At 39.7% G+C, this 18,216-nt stretch overlaps 1 long non-coding RNA gene across 2 annotated transcripts in view; it reads left to right on the plus strand.

The window, feature by feature from the left end:
* Positions 1-2,666: 2,666 nt before the first annotated feature.
* The window catches only part of LOC133545162 (uncharacterized), a 31,036-nt gene continuing 15,486 nt past the window's right edge, over positions 2,667-18,216 (plus strand). For both annotated transcript variants that reach the window (XR_009804740.1, XR_009804741.1), the window contains exons 1-3: positions 2,667-2,767; positions 8,530-8,596; positions 10,168-10,339. This is a non-coding gene — a long non-coding RNA (uncharacterized LOC133545162). The remainder of the gene's footprint in view (positions 2,768-8,529; positions 8,597-10,167; positions 10,340-18,216) is intronic.

Raw genomic sequence — 18,216 nt, forward strand, 5'->3', positions numbered from 1 at the left:
TTCGAAGTTTTAACCTATTCAAACCATTCCACCTTCGACTCATTGCACCATTCTGGAAATTCAAACTTCCCCTTTTCCTTGTCAAAAAAAGTTGAGGATTTTCCAGAATTCCTGCTTTTCCGAAGCCCTATTTCCACCCTTTTTCTGGCGACTACACCTTCCACATTTTTCAACGCGTTTTAACTGTTCCACCGTCAAAGCTTTCTTCTGCATAGGAAGTTGAAGAATTCTCTGTTTTCCCGAAATTCCGTATTACCATTTGTCATTTCAACATGTTATTACTTCAACAATTCTCCACCGATTGAAAAATTGTCCAAGACATCAATACATTTAGATTAGATACTACTTTATTTATTCCTTCAGGAGAGTAAATGCCTTGGCAGAAGACACCTCCTGCCAAAGATGCCTATACCGCAGGATTTTTAATTGTTCAAATGATCATCAAATGTTGCCGTTGACATCAGTGATGCTGTTTGGAACAGAAATGATATATTTAGTAAGTAGAAAGAAAGGAGCCCGGGCGACAGCAGCGAAGGTCTGCCCGGCCGCCGGGCAGCCCATGCATGCTGTGCCCTCCGGGCGACAGCAGCGAAGGTCTGCCCGGCCGCCGGGCAGCCCATGCATGCTGTGCCCTCCGGGCGACAGCAGCGAAGGTCTGCCCGGCCGCCGGGCAGCCCATGCATGCTGTGCCCTCCGGGCGACAGCAGCGAAGGTCTGCCCGGCCGCCGGGCAGCCCATGCATGCTGTGCCCTCCGGGCGACAGCAGCGAAGGTCTGCCCGGCCGCCGGGCAGCCCATGCATGCTGTGCCCTCCGGGCGACAGCAGCGAAGGTCTGCCCGGCCGCCGGGCAGCCCATGCATGCTGTGCCCTCCGGGCGACAGCAGCGAAGGTCTGCCCGGCCGCCGGGCAGCCCATGCATGCTGTGCCCTCCGGGCGACAGCAGCGAAGGTCTGCCCGGCCGCCGGGCAGCCCATGCATGCTGTGCCCTCCGGGCGACAGCAGCGAAGGTCAGCCCATGCATGCTGTGCCCTCCGGGCGACAGCAGCGAAGGTCTGCCCGGCCGCAGACTGGCTGCGTAGTCCTTATAGCTGTTCTACCAACCTTTTTAAGTAACGGTTGGGTAGTTAACATGGGTGCCAATTGCCTCGTACCTTAGTAGCTGTTTAGCCAACCCTTTTAAGTTACGGTTTTAAGAAGTACCAAATGTTGAAACCGTAGGTCAGAATGGTGTGTGTAACAGCAAAATGCCTGTGTCAGGCCACAGCATTGGAGCCTTTGCACACAACTCCTTCAGGAATTGCCTCATCTACTTTTAAATGTGTTTGATAAAAATGGAAAATAACTACTAAAAAAAAGATACAACAATATAACGTTTCCACATATTTTAACCTATTACACCATTCTGGAAAATCCAAGATTTTCCAAAATTCTTTCTTCTACAAAGCCTTCTTTGCAGCGAATATTCTTTTCACAGTTTTCAACATGTTATAACTTTCAAAGTCCAAGGGGTTTGCTATTAATAGAACATTGACAAACCTCTCCAAGGTTTCTCATAGTCATCATTGTCACTGTCACCGAAGTCCCACTGGGGTGAGTTTTCCTTGCCCTTATGTGGGTCCTACAGAGGATGTCGTTGTGGTTTGTGCAGCCCTTTGAGACACTTTTGATTTAGGGCTATATAAATAAACATTGATTGATTGATTGATAAATGTGTATCTATATGTGTGTGTATATATATATATATACATATATATATATGTGTGTGTATATATGTGTATGTGTGTGTGTATATATATATATATATACACATATATGTGTATGTGTGTGTGTGTGTATATATATACATACACATATGTGTATATACACACATATATAAATATGTGTGTATATATATATATATATATATATATATATATATATATACACACATGTATATATATGTATACACACACACGCACATATATATATATGTGTGTGTATACATCCATCCATCCATTTTCTACTGCTTATTCATATCTGTATGTATATATATATACACACGTGTATATATATATATATATATATATATGTATACACATATATATGTGTGTAAACATACATCCATCCATTTCTATCGCTTATTCATGTGTATGTATATATACACATATATATATATATGTGTGTATATATATATATATATGTACACACACATATATACGTATGTATATATATATATATATATATAAATATGTATATATATATATGTATACGTACATATGTATATACACACACACATATATATAGATATGTATATGTATACACATATATATGTATATATATATATATGTATACAGACACATATGTACACACACACATATATATATATGTACACACACACATATATATATGTACACACACACACACACACACATATATATATATATATATATATATATATATATATATATATATATATATATATATATATATATATATATATATATATGTATATATATATATATACACATATATAAAAGCAACCACATATTTATAAAAATATCACTAGTGCAGAAATCTGCCTTTAACGCTGCTATCATGTTTATTTGCGCTGTAAACAAGCCCCGCCCACTCCGCCCGTGTCGGGTCCTTTTCATGCTGGTTTGGTAACACTCGTGTCACGTGATTTCAAAACTGACGTCTCATTGGCTGGTTCCCACGCAGGCGCGATTTATGCAAAAGAAGCCCATTTTTCCACGCTGATTTGCTTTTGTCCAACACATCTGCGGAGGTGAGTAGTAACGTGCGACATTTACTCCGTTACATGCACTTACGTCACTTTGAAAACAAAAATGTACTCGTCAGAGTAGTTTTACTGCAACATACTTTTTGTGCTGATAGTTGTCTTACATAATGGCGCCACTAGATGACGCGCTAGCATAAAGCAGCAGGTGTATGTCATTAGCTGATGGCGTGTTTGGGAATGATCAAATAATTGTCTTGCATTTGTTTTCACTGAAAACAGAAGACTTTTTACTTTGACTTGAGTAGTATTGTGAAGAAGAAACCCTGCTTTATTTCCCTTCCGTGTACTTACATCAGAATGATCAACCATTAGGCCAGGGGAGTCCAAACTTTTTCCACTGAGGGCCGCACAGGGAAAAATACAAGTATGCGGGGGCCATTTTGATATTTGTCATTTTCAAACCATAACAAAATACCGTATTTCCTGGAATTGCCGCCGGGGCGATAATTCATTTAAAGCCTCTTCTCACTCCTGCGCATACGGTAAAAGTAAGCATGCGCTAATTATTTTAAAACCTCTTTCACTCCGGCACTTACCAAAGGCATGCAGTAAAAATATGACTGTGATGTAAGCTTGGACCTTAAATCCTACTGAATAGCTGTTCATCTTCTTCCCTTTATGCGATTTCAAATGACCGTTATTGAAATCAGCCTCCTCCATTTTGAAAATGATGACAGGGGAAGTGTCACCAGTTTGACCAGGCGGTAATACTAAGCACGCACTAATTATTTTGCGAAGGCAGTAATTCAAGGCAGGCGCATACTATATGTCCTGCGGCAATTCAAGGAAATACGGTATATAGATTTTTAAAAATTATTTTACCTTTATGGGTCCCGGGGACCATAAAGGGTCTCAGTTAATAACATGTTAAAAATAAGTCAAAGTTTTATATTTTATTTAATGCTTGCAGTAAATCTTTATGTCAACATTTAAAAAAAAAAAAAAGGTTTTATGGCATTTCTGTCAAAAACGTCTTTGTTTTTTTAATAGTAAAACAGAAATATGCAGTATTTAGTAATTAGAGCCCTAAAAGATCAATAATTCAGGACACCATTGATTTGAATTCTTTATTATTTTGGAGTCATCACAGTGAAAAGATAAATAAAATACCAGTAAATATATTTGGGATCAAAAAGGTGCCCCACTCAGAAAGTGATACATTTTTATTAGGTTTTTTTTTTATAACTTAAGTTACGAGATCAACTTCAGATATATCTGTTGAGTTTACATTTGAACTATTATTTTGTTTGTTTTATGCTCTTTTGTCAAAGAAAACTTGGTTTTTATATGGCAACTGCACAATATATGCAATATTTACCACATAAAACATTTTAAAGTGAATATTTTGAACTAATTGTAGCTTTGAAAATAATTAATTATAACATGGCTTTTTTTTTTGTCATTATTTTTTCTTCAGAGCAATGGCAAAAAATACTTTAAATTGTATTTATTTACTAGCAAGCTGGTCTCGCTTTGATCGACATTTTTAATTCTAAGAGAGACAAAACTCAAATAGAATTAAAAAATCCAAGAAAATATTTTAAAGATTTGGTCTTCACTTGTTTATAAATTCATTTTTTTTTTTTACTTTGCTTTTAAATAAATTCATTTATTTGTTTTACTTTGCTTCTTATAACTTTCTGAAAGACGATTTTAGAGAAAAAATACAACCTTAAAAATGATTTTAGGATTTTTAAACACATATACCTTTTAAATTCTTTCCTGAAAATTGAAATCAATGTTCAAATAAATGTATTATTTTTTATTGTAAATAATAATAAATACATTTTAATTGAATTCTCCATTTTAGCTTCTGTTTTTTACAAGGAAAAATATTTGTGAAATATTTCTTCACACTTATTATGATTGAAATTCCCCCAAAATTATTCTGGCAAATCTAGAAAATCTGTAGAATCCAATTTAAATCTTATTTCAAAGTCTTGAATTTCTTTTTTAAAAATGTTGTTCTGGAAAATCTAGAAGAAATAATGATTTGTCTTTGTTAGAAATATAGCTTGACAGGGAAGGTTTTTTCCCATTTAAATTCATTAAAAGCAGATGTTGTATTCTTACAAGAAACACATCTCTGTAAAGACAACCAACACAAACTTCAAACAAGCTGGATATCTCAGGTTTATCACGCACCCTTTACTTCACAAGCTAGAGGTGGAGCTCTTTTATTTCATAAAAATGTGCCTTTCATACTTACATCAAAAATAATTGACCCTAATGGAAGATTTATTTTATTGAATGGTCATATTACATCCTAGCCAGTAACTTTTTGGAATATCTATGGACCAAACACTGATGACTCAAACTTTTATCATGGAGTCTTTGGTCTACTTCCTGATGATAGCTCCTCTCATATCTACATTGGTGGTGGCCTTTTGGACCCCACTTTAGATAGATTGTCAACTAAATCTCATGTCATTGCTAACTCAACTAAAACTATTAATAATCTTATGAGATCAAGAAATATCATAGACATATGGAGAGTAAAACACCCTAATAAAAGGGAGTATTCATTTTACTCCGCTGTACACAATTCCTACACGAGAATTGATGACTTTTTAGTGGAAGCCTCTGCCCTCTCCAATGTCAGTAATCCTGAGTACCATAGTAGAATCATCTCAGATCACAGTCCTGGGAGTTTGCAGATTCAAATTGATCTCCTTAAAATCAAACATTTCATTTGAAATCTCAAAACAAAGAGAAACAAGAAAAAGGCAGAGAGAATTAGAAAAAGAAATGGAAAAAATTCATATAAATTCTCTTTTGCAGTCTGATTACAATAAGATGCTGGAACTGAAAAATGAATACAACTCTCTTCTTCTTCATGGGGAAGTATCTAAACTCCTGCTGAAAAATAAACCAAAACATTTTGAAATATCCGATAAACCACAAAAACTTCTATCTAGACAGCTCAAAGGAGATCAAGCCAAAGCTGCTATTCACAAAATATGCTCAAAAACAGGTGAAACATGTACAGATCTAAAGGATATCAATAATGTCTTCAAAGACTTTTATTCAGAATGATATCAATCTAATTCAGCTATATCGGTTAATGATTTCAATGATTTTTTTACCACATTAAACTTACCTCAACTGAGTCCAAATCATCAGAATTCTTTAGACAACACTATTTCAACTGAAGAACTGCAAAAAGCACTGAAATCTTTCTCCTTGAATAAAAGCCCTGGTCCAGGTGGATTTGGTGCGGAGTTTTATCAAGCTTTCAGTGAAATACTATCCCCTATAATACTTAGAATGTTAAATGATTCTTTTGTGAACAACAAACTTCCAAGTTCTTTGTATGAAGCCCATATATGTATAATACCAAAAAAGGGAAAAAATCCACTTGATCCAGCCAATTCTAGACCTATCTCCCTGCTCAATTTAGACCATAAGATTCTAACTAAGGTACTCGCAACCACATAACAGAAATGATTCATCCAGATCAGGTGGGTTTCATCCCGGACAGACCTTCTTTTGGCAATGTACGGAGATTACTGAACGTATTGTACTCTGACTGCACAGGAAACAAAAAGGCTGCCGTCCTGACTCTGGATGCTCATAAAGCTTTTGATTCAATTGAGTGGGCTTATCTTTTTCATGTTCCCAAATTATTTGGATTGGGAGAACATTTCATAAAATGGGTTCAAATCATTTATTCTGCACCAAAATCATATGTCATAACTAATAATGTAATATGGGATAGTTTTGAATTACACCGCGGAGTGAGACAGGGTGACTGCCTTTCGCCCTTACTCTTCAATTTGGCCCTCGAACCACTGGCTATTGGTTTAAGAATGAAGTCTAATATTAAAGGATTTTCAGTGGGCTCATCTCACTTTATGCAGATGATGTACTTGTTACACTTACTGAGCCAGAAGTTGCACTACCACTTCTTTTAGAATATGTAGACTCTTTTGCTAGAATATCTGGTTATAAAATAAACTGGTCCAAAAGTGAGCTTATGTTCCTAGGAGATCATGTTGAGATCAGTCAAAATCCAGTTAAAGTCGCAGAAAATTACATATCCTATCTTGGCTTAAAAATATCTCCAAATGATGAATCATTACTAAAGTTGAACTTTATTGAAGCCTTTGAGAGACTGAAAGTGTGTATTGAGTATTGGAAGACCCTACTTCTCTCTATGTTAGGCAAGGTGAATGCTATCAAATTGATCACCTTGCCAAAATGTATTTATCTTTTTCAAAATTGACCAATTGTAATTCCTGTAGATTTTTTCCAAAAACTTGAATCTTTAGTTCTAGATTTTGTGTGGGGATGTAAAAAATGCAGAATATCCAAAAAGCACTTATTTAGATCTACAGAGGAAGGGGGACTGGATCTTCCAATGTTCAAAAATGATTATTGGGCATCAAATCTGAACGCATTGACCTATTGGAAGATGGGGTCCCCAAATAATGAATCTCTTAATTCTGCTCCCTTATGGCTGAAATTGGAACTGCAGTCATTAGTGAAACCTTATACATCATTGCTATCGCTACTTTTGACTAAACCAGTCTCTTCAATTAAATCAATACGTCATAGTGTTGTAGTACGAAATTCTATCAAAATTCTTTCTCAAATTAAAAAACAATTGAATATTTCCAATGTGACTATGTATTCACCAATATATCACAATCATGCATTTATAACAGATACAACATTTTTTGACTGGTACTCAAATGGAATTAAATGCATCAAAGACATTTATGTCGAGGACAGTCTTGAGTCATTTGAGCAATTGCGAATCAAATTTAATTTGTCCCAATTCAGTTGGTTTTGCTATTTGCAGGTAAAAACATTTATCAAAGAAAACATTTCAAAGTCTCAGCTGGTAAATGAAAAACATCCTCTTTTAGAAGTATTACATTTACCACCCACAAGTAAAAAGTCTATGGCTAAATGTGTCAGCTGCTTCATTATGTCCATGACATCAGCAGACAGTGTTCAAAGAGCATGGGAACAGGAACTAAGAACAACAATACCCAATCAGCAATGGGAACAGACACTCTCTCAAATTCACAAGTGCTCAATTAACAGCAGACATAGGCTCATACAGTTGAAAGTGATTCATCCTTTTTACTATTCGAAAGTTTGATTACACACATTTTATCCTGATACATCTCCACTTTGTGATAAATGTAAATCTGCTGAAGGATCATTGTCTCACTCCTTTTGGGGATGTCCAATTATTCAATCATTTTGGTCCAGCATTTTCTTTTTTTACTCGGGGGTATATCAGAGACAAATTGTCCCTGATAGGGATATGATCTTATTTGGGTGGTCTTCAGAAACACAAAAGCTTCCAAAACATATTAGAAGTGTGTTGCTGCTTGGGACGCTTTTGGCCAAAAGACTCATTCTCAGAGACTGGAATAGTCTATCTGCACCCAACTTCAGGAACTGCTTAAATGAACTTGTGAATGTAATGACTCTTGAAAAAATAAGATTTATAAACTCTACAAATATGAACAAATGGGAATTAACCTGGAAACCTTTACTGACATATATTGAAGCATAACTTATAGACATTTCAAGAAAAACTAAACTGCCATCTTATTGTAGTTGTATTCCTTTTTTATCTTTATTGTTATTATCTTTTGTACTGATTCAACACTACACTTGTTTTTCTTGTGTCACTTCTGATATGGTTTTGTCATGGTTTACTTGCTTTTTTGTTCAGTTTTTTTTGTATTGATCAAGCCCTGTAACTTTTCCTTTTTTTCCCCTCTAAGTGTGTACGGTGGACAGGCCCTCGGGAGGTGATCTTGTGAACACTTGCTGAGGATCCTTGATGCCGAGGTATGTTCATCCATTTTGCTGTGATCTGGATAGCCTGCTGATCGTGAGCCGCAGCAGGATGGATGGATATATGTATATATATATGTGTGTGTGTATGTGTATATATATATATATACAATATTTGGGTATATTTTCTAATAATGTCTGTACTGTAAACCTTGAGTTGTTAAAGTTCATGTGCACCTCTCTCCTCAAGTGTGTATGTGTGTGTGTATGAGTGGATGTGACTGTTTGTCATTTTAACTGTAAAATCAAATCAAATATATTTGCACAAAAAAAAAAGTAAGATGAAATGTTTCAAATAAGGGTGATATTTGCTTCTTTTCTGTCTGATAAGATCATTCTTCTCACTAAGCAGATTTGATGTTAGTGTTTCACTTGTTTTAAGGGTTTTGCTCCTAAATGATCTCAGTAAGATATTACAGCTTGTTGCTGAGATGTTATAGAATAGAATAAAATACAATAGAATGGACTTTATTGTCATTATATTTGCATAGAACGAGATTAAGGACTCCAACTTAAGGTGCGGTAGTGGAAACAAATATGGGCACGAGAGGTAATAAAGGAAAAACTATCAATTGAAATAAACAGACTACAATCCAATAAAAATAAGAAGCAATCCTGTACAATATACAAAACACTATAGAAATACAAAATACTGTACAATATACAGAACAAGACAAGAGTACCAAAGTAATAAATAATAATCAGTGTCGGACGTATTGCACTTGAAGGGAATAAGCGGTAGAAAATGGATGGATGGGTAGTATTGCACAGTAGGGTATTAGGGTAGGATATTGTATAGGGGTGAATTATTATTATTATTATTATTATTATTATTATTATTATTATTATTAAGTTAGAGTTCAACATGGTGACAGCTCTGGGAAAGAAGCTGTCTCTGAGTCTGTTTGTTCTGGCTCTGATGCACCTGAAGCGCCTGCCCGATGGTAGCAGGTGGAACAGGTGGAAGCCGGGGTGTGTGCTGTCCTTGGTGATGCTTTTTGCTTTGTTGAGGTACCGGGAGTTATGTCAATCCTTCAAGGAGGGCAGGGGGCAGCCGATGATTTTTTGTGGAGACTTTATGACCCTCTGAATCGCCTGTTTGTCTGCTTCGGTGCAGCTGGCGTACCACACTCTTATGACCTATATTGAGTAAAACATGCTTGAAACTAGAATATCAACTGTTGCAAATCTGTGTCATCAGCACAAGTAGAAAACTGCTTTTTTAAAGTAAAAAATGTCTTACTTCAAGCATGAAAAAAAAAATCATGATGCCGAACGCATATCGTTACGTCAAGATAATGGCCTTAGCGTTTACTTCATGTAAGAATACTCTTCAACATATTGAGGAAAAAGGTCTCTTTTTTCCTACCAAGAAAAGTGCACTTGTTATTAGTGAGAATATACTTATTTTAAGGTATTTTTTGGTCCATAGAGGTTTGATAATTTGACCTGTTTTGGAAAGTCTTGACAAGATAAACCTTCTTCTTTTATTGGCAGATAATATTGCTAAATACCCCTAATTTTAGTTTGTTTTTTTCTCGTTTTTGAACACTGACTTTTTGCAGTGCAGGATGTTTCCTACCAGTTTGAAGCCATGTCTGAAGGGTTCCGAGGTGGAATGTTCTGCGCTGGCCGATGGCGGCGTCGGGGGGGGGGCACTGCACCGCATGCCCATGGTGACGAGGAAACAGCTGACGCAGGCAACAACGGCATAGACCAACATCTGAAGGATGACAGGTGAACATTTATTTTTACCTTGAGATCCTTTAATCAGCTATTCAGTAATTCTATATAACTCACCAAAAGTGGGAGTTGTGCCGTGCGAGCGATCTTTGGAGACGCCATGTTGGCGATGAGGATGCCCAGCGGGTTGGCTGTGGAGGAACAGCGGGCTAAAGATGATCACCTCCATGTCAAGTGTCTCCCATAAAATTGCTCATAGACACCTTGTAACTCACTTGGTCTGCCAGAGCATAAGACCATGTAGCAGGAAGGGATCAGTGTTGCCAACGTAACCACTTTCTTGCTATATTGCGTAATCAGACCTCTTTTTCCAAAAAGTGACTCATCCATTGGAAAGACTTTTGTAGACCATGAATGCATCTGTGGGCCCCTCCCACATCTAAAATCACTCTAGGGATGTAATCATGAATGGTATTAATGATAACCGCGGTAAAACACCCCACAGTTAGTATTACCATTTTAAAGGGCGGTACAGCTTGGTTGGTAGAGCGGCCGTGCCAGCAACTTGAGGGTTCCAGGTTCGATCCCCGCTTGCGCCATCCTGGTCCAGTGGTTCTCAAATAATAGGACCTCTTTAAATACTTGACAGTTTGAAGCAGTTTTCAATAGAAGTAGTGAATTCAATAATGAATTAATTTTTTATATATGTAATAATATTGACCAATATTCTTGTAAATTTATAGTGAATTTAAAAGTACATTCGTTAATTGTGGAACTGTGACAACACTCATTCTAAACATGAATGTTTTGCATTTCATGTTTTTTTACAGCCATTTATGCAAAATAGTGGATTATTCCAAGGCAAACCACCGCCGCCAACAAATACACTATATTGCCAAAAGTATCTGGCCACCTGCCTTGACTCACATATGAACTTGAAGGGCCATATCATTCCTAACCCATAGCGTTCAATATGATGTGGGTCCACCTTTTGCAGCTATTACAGCTTCAACTTTTCTGGGAAGGCTGTCCACAAGGTTGCCGAGTGTCTTTATAGGAATTTTCCACCATTCTTCCAAAAGCGCATTGGGGAGGTCACACACTGATGTTGGTGGAGAAGGCCTGGCTCTCAGTCTCCATTCTAATTCATCCCAAAGGTGTTCTATTGGGTTCAGGTCAGGACTCTGTGCAGGCCAGTCAAGTTCAGCTGCATCAGACTCTGTCATCCATGCCTTTATGGCCCTTGCTTTGTGCAGTGGTGCACAATCATGTTAGGAGCGTGGAATTGTCCAAAAGGTTTTGGTATCCTGGAGTATTCAAAGTTCCTTTCACTGGAACTAAGGGGCCAAGCCCAACTCCTGAAAACCAACACCACACCGTCATTTCTCCGCTGACCCCTCTCTGTCAGTTTACATGGTCTACTAATTGGTGGCTGAGTTGATGTTGTTCCCAAACTCTTCCATTTTCTTATAATAAAGCCGACAGTTGACTTTGGAATATTTAGGAGCGAGGAAATTTCGCCACTGGATTTGTTGCAAAGGTGGCGTCCAATGACAGTTCCACGCTGGAAATCACTGAGAGCGGCCCATTCTTTCACAAATGTTTGTAAAAACAGTCTCCATGCCTAAGTGCTTGATTCTATACACCTGCGGCCGGGCCAAGTGATTAGGACACCTGATTCTCATCATTTGGATGGCTGGCCAAATACTTTTGGCAATATAGTGTAGATTGCAGTCCTGTGGGGGAAACACTTCCACATTTCTCACTCACCCATGGAGGCCATCATGTTGGCCGTGGCTCGCTGGTGATCGGGGAACCACAACGCCGCCATCTTGGTGGGCGTGAAGATGATGAGCGGCTGCGCCACCGCTGCCAGCGTCTGACCGAAAAACACCACCGTCGAAGCTTTCTTCTGCATAAGAAGTGGAAAAATTCTCTGTTTTCCCGAAATTCCGTATTACCATTTGTCATTTCAACATGTTATTACTTCAACAATTCTCCACCGATTGAGAAATTGTCCAAGACATCAATAAATTTAGATTAGATACTACTTTCTTTATTCCTTCAGGAGAGTAAATGCCTTGGCAGAAGACACCTCCTGATTAAATGTAAAACTACAAAGAGCAGACTGCCAAAGATGCCTATACCGCAGGATTTCTTATTTTTCAAATAATCATCAAATGTCGCCGTTGACATCAGTGATGCTATTCGGACCAGAAATTATATATTTAGTAAGTAGAGCGAATAAAGAAGGAGACCGGGCAACAGCTGCCCTGCCCTGCCCTTTCCTGTAGGGAATTTTAATGTCCAGCAGATGTCAGTATTTAGTGACACAGGATCAATACAGTTTATAAATGTGTCAAAAGGCTGTGCAACGCCTCATCAACCCATCACTAACAATCACACAGGTCAGGTAATGTCAAGACTTTAATCTACACTGGACATAGGCAGTCTTCTTTACTGTCAAAGACTTTTTGACAAATCAATCAAACAGAGCCCCCAGTCAAATGACAAATTCAGTATTACTTTTCAACAGACATTTATTTAATCTTGTTGTTTGTGGTCTGGACATTTGACACAGGAATTTAAATTTTCCACACACCATCCTGAATCACGGTTTCAATCGTAGTCCATGTTAACTACCAAACCGTAACTTAAAAGGGTTGGTTGAACAACTATAAGGACTAGCAGGTCATTGCCAATGTTGCTAATAGGCACAGTACTCATGGACTAAGTTTTGGGGAAATTCCTATTGAAATCAATGGGACATTCTTCAAAGTTCCACTTATTCCATCTGACTCCAACTGTTCCAACTTCAAAATTTTCAGACTCTTCAGGAATCGTGTGCTTGATTTCAACAATGCTAAAAGAATTTCAGGATTTCGGTTCATCATCAGCATTGGAGCAATCACACGCAATTCCTTCAGGAATTGCCTCATCTAGTTTTTAATGTTTAATAAAAAATAACAAATAAAATAACGACAAAAAAAGATACAGCATTACAACATTTCGAAGTTTTAACCTATTCAAACCATTCCACCTTCGACTCATTGCACCATTCTGGAAATTCAAACTTCCCCTTTTCCTTGTCAAAAAAAGTTGAGGATTTTCCAGAATTCCTGCTTTTCCGAAGCCCTATTTCCACCCTTTTTCTGGCGACTACACCTTCCACATTTTTCAACGCGTTTTAACTGTTCCACCGTCAAAGCTTTCTTCTGCATAGGAAGTGGAAAAATTGTCTGTTTTCCTTTAATTCCGTATTACCATTTGTCATTTCAACATGTTATTACTTCAACAATTCTCCACCGATTGAAAAATTGTCCAAGACATCAATAAATTTAGATTAGATACTACTTTATTTATTCCTTCAGGAGAGTAAATGCCTTGGCAGAAGACACCTCCTGCCAAAGATGCCTATACCGCAGGATTTTTAATTGTTCAAATGATCATCAAATGTTGCCGTTGACATCAGTGATGCTGTTTGGAACAGAAATTATATATTTAGTAAGTAGAAAGAAAACACAAGGAGCCCGGGCAACAGCAGCGAAGGGCTGCCCGGCCGCCGGGCAGCCCATGCATGCTGTGCCCTCCGGGCAACAGCAGCGAAGGGCTGCCCGGCCGCCGGGCAGCCCATGCATGCTGTGCCCTCCGGGCAACAGCAGCGAAGGGCTGCCCGGCCGCCGGGCAGCCCATGCATGCTGTGCCCTCCGGGCAACAGCAGCGAAGGGCTGCCCGGCCGCCGGGCAGCCCATGCATGCTGTGCCCTCCGGGCAACAGCAGCGAAGGGCTGCCCGGCCGCCGGGCAGCCCATGCATGCTGTGCCCTCCGGGCAACAGCAGCGAAGGGCTGCCCGGCCGCCGGGCAGCCCATGCATGCTGTGCCCTCCGGGCAACAGCAGCGAAGGGCTGCCCGGCCGCCGGGCAGCCCATGCATGCTGTGCCCTCCGGGCAACAGCAGCGAAGGGCTGCCCGGCCGCCGGGCAGCCCATGCATGCTGTGCCCTCCGGGCAACAGCAGCGAAGGGCTGCCCGGCCGCCGGGCAGCCCATGCATGCTGTGCCCTCCGGGCAACAGCAGCGAAGGGCTGCCCGGCCGCCGGGCAGCCCTCCGGGCAACAGCAGCGAAGGGCTGCCCGGCCGCCGGGCAGCCCATGCATGCTGTGCCCTCCGGGCAACAGCAGCGAAGGGCTGCCCGGCCGCCCATGCATGCTGTGCCCTCCGGGCAACAGCAGCGAAGGGCTGCCCGGCCGCCGACTGGCTGCGTAGTCCTTATAGCTGTTCTACCAACCTTTTTAAGTAACGGTTGGGTAGTTAACATGGGTGCCAATTGCCTCGTACCTTAGTAGCTGTTTAGCCAACCCTTTTAAGTCACGGTTTTAAGTAGTACCAAGTGTTGAAACCGTGGGTCAGAATGGTGTGTGTAAAAGCAAAATGCCTGTGTCAGTCTCCCAGCATTGGAGCGTTCGTATACAATTCCTTCAGGAATGGCCTCATTTACTTTTAAATGTTTAATTAAAAAGGAAAATAACTATAAATAAAGATACAACAATACAATGGTTCCACATTTTTTAACCTATTACACCATTTTGGAAAGTCCAGGATTTTCCAAAATTCTTGCTTCTACAAAGTCTTCTTTGCAGCGATTACTCTTTTCACAGTTTTCAACATGTTACAACTTTCAGAGTCTGAGGTTTTGCTAATAATCAAACATTGACGGTCTACTTCACTGTTTGGGCAGCACATCAAAATCACCAGTAGATGGTAAAACCAATATCGAATGTCACATTTTAATAGAGCATTTGTCAAAAAGTTTGCTTTCACAATTTTACTATCAGGGAGACTGACAAGGGCATTTAGCTTTTCCACACACCATCCTGACTCACGGTTTCAACGATTGGTACTTGTTAAAACTGTAACTTAAAATGGTTTGCTGAACAGCTATCAAGGTTCGATGCAATAGGCGCCCATGTTAACTACCCAACCGTAACTTAAAAAGGTTGGTTGAGCAGGTATAACGACTATGCGGCCAGACTCCCAGGTGACTGGGCATTTCATTGCTACTGTTGCCCAGAGGGCACAGTATGCATGGGCTGCCTGTGCAATATCTCAATTCCTGGTTATTCTGAATGATAATTAGTGGGAGACTCGACAACACTGATGCATCGACATCTGCGTCGAGCTCAATGAACCAAACACTGTGTCAGTGTGCAGTAACAGCTAATCCTTTCGATAGCTCAGTTGATAAAGTGGAAAGCTGTATTAGCTTATGCTGAGTTCTTTAGGGCACTGGTTCAAATCCAGCTCGATGGATCACTCATTACGTTTTTACCATGAATTGATTAACGTGGAATCCCATCCTCACCTATGGTCATGAGCTTTGGGTCATGACCGAAAGGATAAGATCACGGGTACAAGCGGCCGAAATGAGTTTCCTCCGCCGTGTGGCGGGTCTCTCCCTTAGAGATAGGGTGAGAAGCTCTGCCATCCGGGAGGAACTCAAAGTAAAGCCGCTGCTCCTCCACATCGAGAGGAGCCAGATGAGGTGGTTCGGGCATCTGGTCAGGATGCCACCCGAACGCCTCCCTAGGGAGGTGTTTAGGGCACGTCCAACCGGTAGGAGGCCACGGGGAAGACCCAGGACACGTTGGGAAGACTATGTCTCCCGGCTGGCCTGGGAACGCCTCGGGATCCCCCAGGAAGAGCTAGACGAAGTGGCTGGGGAGAGGGAAGTCTGGGTTTCCCTGCTTAGGCTGTTGCCCCCGCGACCCGACCTCGGATAAGCGGAAGATGATGGATGATGATGGATGGATGGAATCCGACCCCGACTTAAGTTGAAAAACCTATTCGGGTGTTACCATTTAGTGGTCAATTGTACAGAATATGTACTGAACTGTGCAATCTACTAATAAAAGTTTCAATCAATCAATCAATAGTGCGTATTCAGAGCACATGTGTAAAAAAAAAAAAACAAAAAAAAAAAAAAACATTCCCAGTCCACAACTATCCTCATTCACAACACGTTCTCTTAGATTTCCATGTTATGATACATGTTCACATTATTTATTGACTGTATCTAAAAAGTATTTTAAAAAAATTATTATTATTTAAATGAAGATATGAAATAATCCTAGATGAAATTCAATGACTTGGTTTATATTATTGGATATACTAGGTCATAAAATCAGTGTCAGTTGAGTTGGTCCATAGATTTCCTGTAGGGAATTTTAATGTCCAGCAGATGTCAGTATTTAGTGACACAGGATCAATACAGTTTATAAATGTGTCAAAAGGCTGTGCAACGCCTCATCAACCCATCACTAACAATCACACAGGTCAGGTAATGTCAAGACTTTAATCTACACTGGACATAGGCAGTCTTCTTTACTGTCAAAGACTTTTTGACAAATCAATCAAACAGAGCCCCCAGTCAAATGACAAATTCAGTATTACTTTTCAACAGACATTTATTTAATCTTGTTGTTTGTGGTCTGGACATTTGACACAGGAATTTAACTTTTCCACACACCATCCTGAATCACGGTTTCAATCGTAGTCCATGTTAACTACCAAACCGTAACTTAAAAGGGTTGGTTGAACAACTATAAGGACTAGCAGGTCATTGCAAATGTTGCTAATAGGCACAGTACTCATGGACTAAGTTTTGGGGAAATTCCTATTGAAATCAATGGGACATCCTTCAAAGTTCCACTTATTCCGTCTGATTCCAACTGTTCCAACTTCAAAATTTTCAGACTCTTCAGGAATTGTGCACTTGATTTCAACAATGCTAAAATAATTCTGAGATTTCAGTTCATCATCAGCATTGGAGCAATCACACGCAATTCCTTCAGGAATTGCCTCATCTAGTTTTTAATGTTTAATAAAAAATAAAATAACGACAAAAAAAGAAACAACAATACAACATTTCGAAGTTTTAACCTATTCAAACCATTCCACCTTCGAACTTTCTTCAGCCGCACAATACTTGTGCTATAGTTGTAGGAAATGTCTCAAAACCTCTTCAGAAGTGCCGACAAAATCCAAGAAGGGCAGAAAATGCATATTTTTGGAAAACTTTTTTTCTCGAAAATGTCGTAAGGGGGGGGGGGCCTTACGCAAAAATTCACAAAAACAAACTTTCTTCCGTCGCACAATACTTGTGCTATAGTTGTAGGAAATGTCTCAAAACCTCTTCAGAAGTGCCGATAAAACCCAAAAAGGGCAGAAAATGCATAATTTTGGAAAAAAGAAATTCTCGAGAATGTCGTAAGGGGGGGGGCCTTACGCAAAAATTCCCCAAAACGAACTTGATTCAGCCGCACAATACTTGTGCTATAGCTTTTTCTGGCGACTACTCCTTCCACATTTTTAAACGCGTTTTAACTGTTCCACCGTCGAAACTTTCTTCTGCATAGGAAGTGGAAAAATTCTCTGTTTTCCCAAAATTCCGTATTACAACTTGTCATTTCAACATGTTATTACTTCAATAATTCTCCACCGATTGAAAAATTGTCCAAGACATCAATAAATTTAGATTAGATACTACTTTATTTATTCCTTCAGGAGAGTAAATGCCTTGGCAGAAGACACCTCCTGCCAAAGATGCCTATACCGCAGGATTTTTAATTTTTCAAATAATCATCAAATGTCGCCGTTGACATCAGTGATTCTATTTGGAACAGAAATGATATATTTAGTAAGTAGAAAGAAAACACAAGGAGCCCGGGCAACAGCAGCGAAGGGCCGCCGGGCAGCCCATGCATGCTGTGCCCTCCGGGCAACAGCAGCGAAGGTCTGCCCGGCCGCAGACTGGCTGCGTAGTCCTTATAGCTGTTCAACCAACCTTTTTAAGTTACGGTTGAGTAGTTAACATGGGCGTCAATTGCCTCGTACCTTGGTAGCTGTCTAGCCAACCCTTTTAAGTTACGGTTTTA

Source organism: Nerophis ophidion, linkage group LG28 (assembly GCF_033978795.1).
Source record: "Nerophis ophidion isolate RoL-2023_Sa linkage group LG28, RoL_Noph_v1.0, whole genome shotgun sequence".
In the NCBI taxonomy this organism is placed as follows: Eukaryota; Metazoa; Chordata; class Actinopteri; order Syngnathiformes; family Syngnathidae; genus Nerophis; species Nerophis ophidion.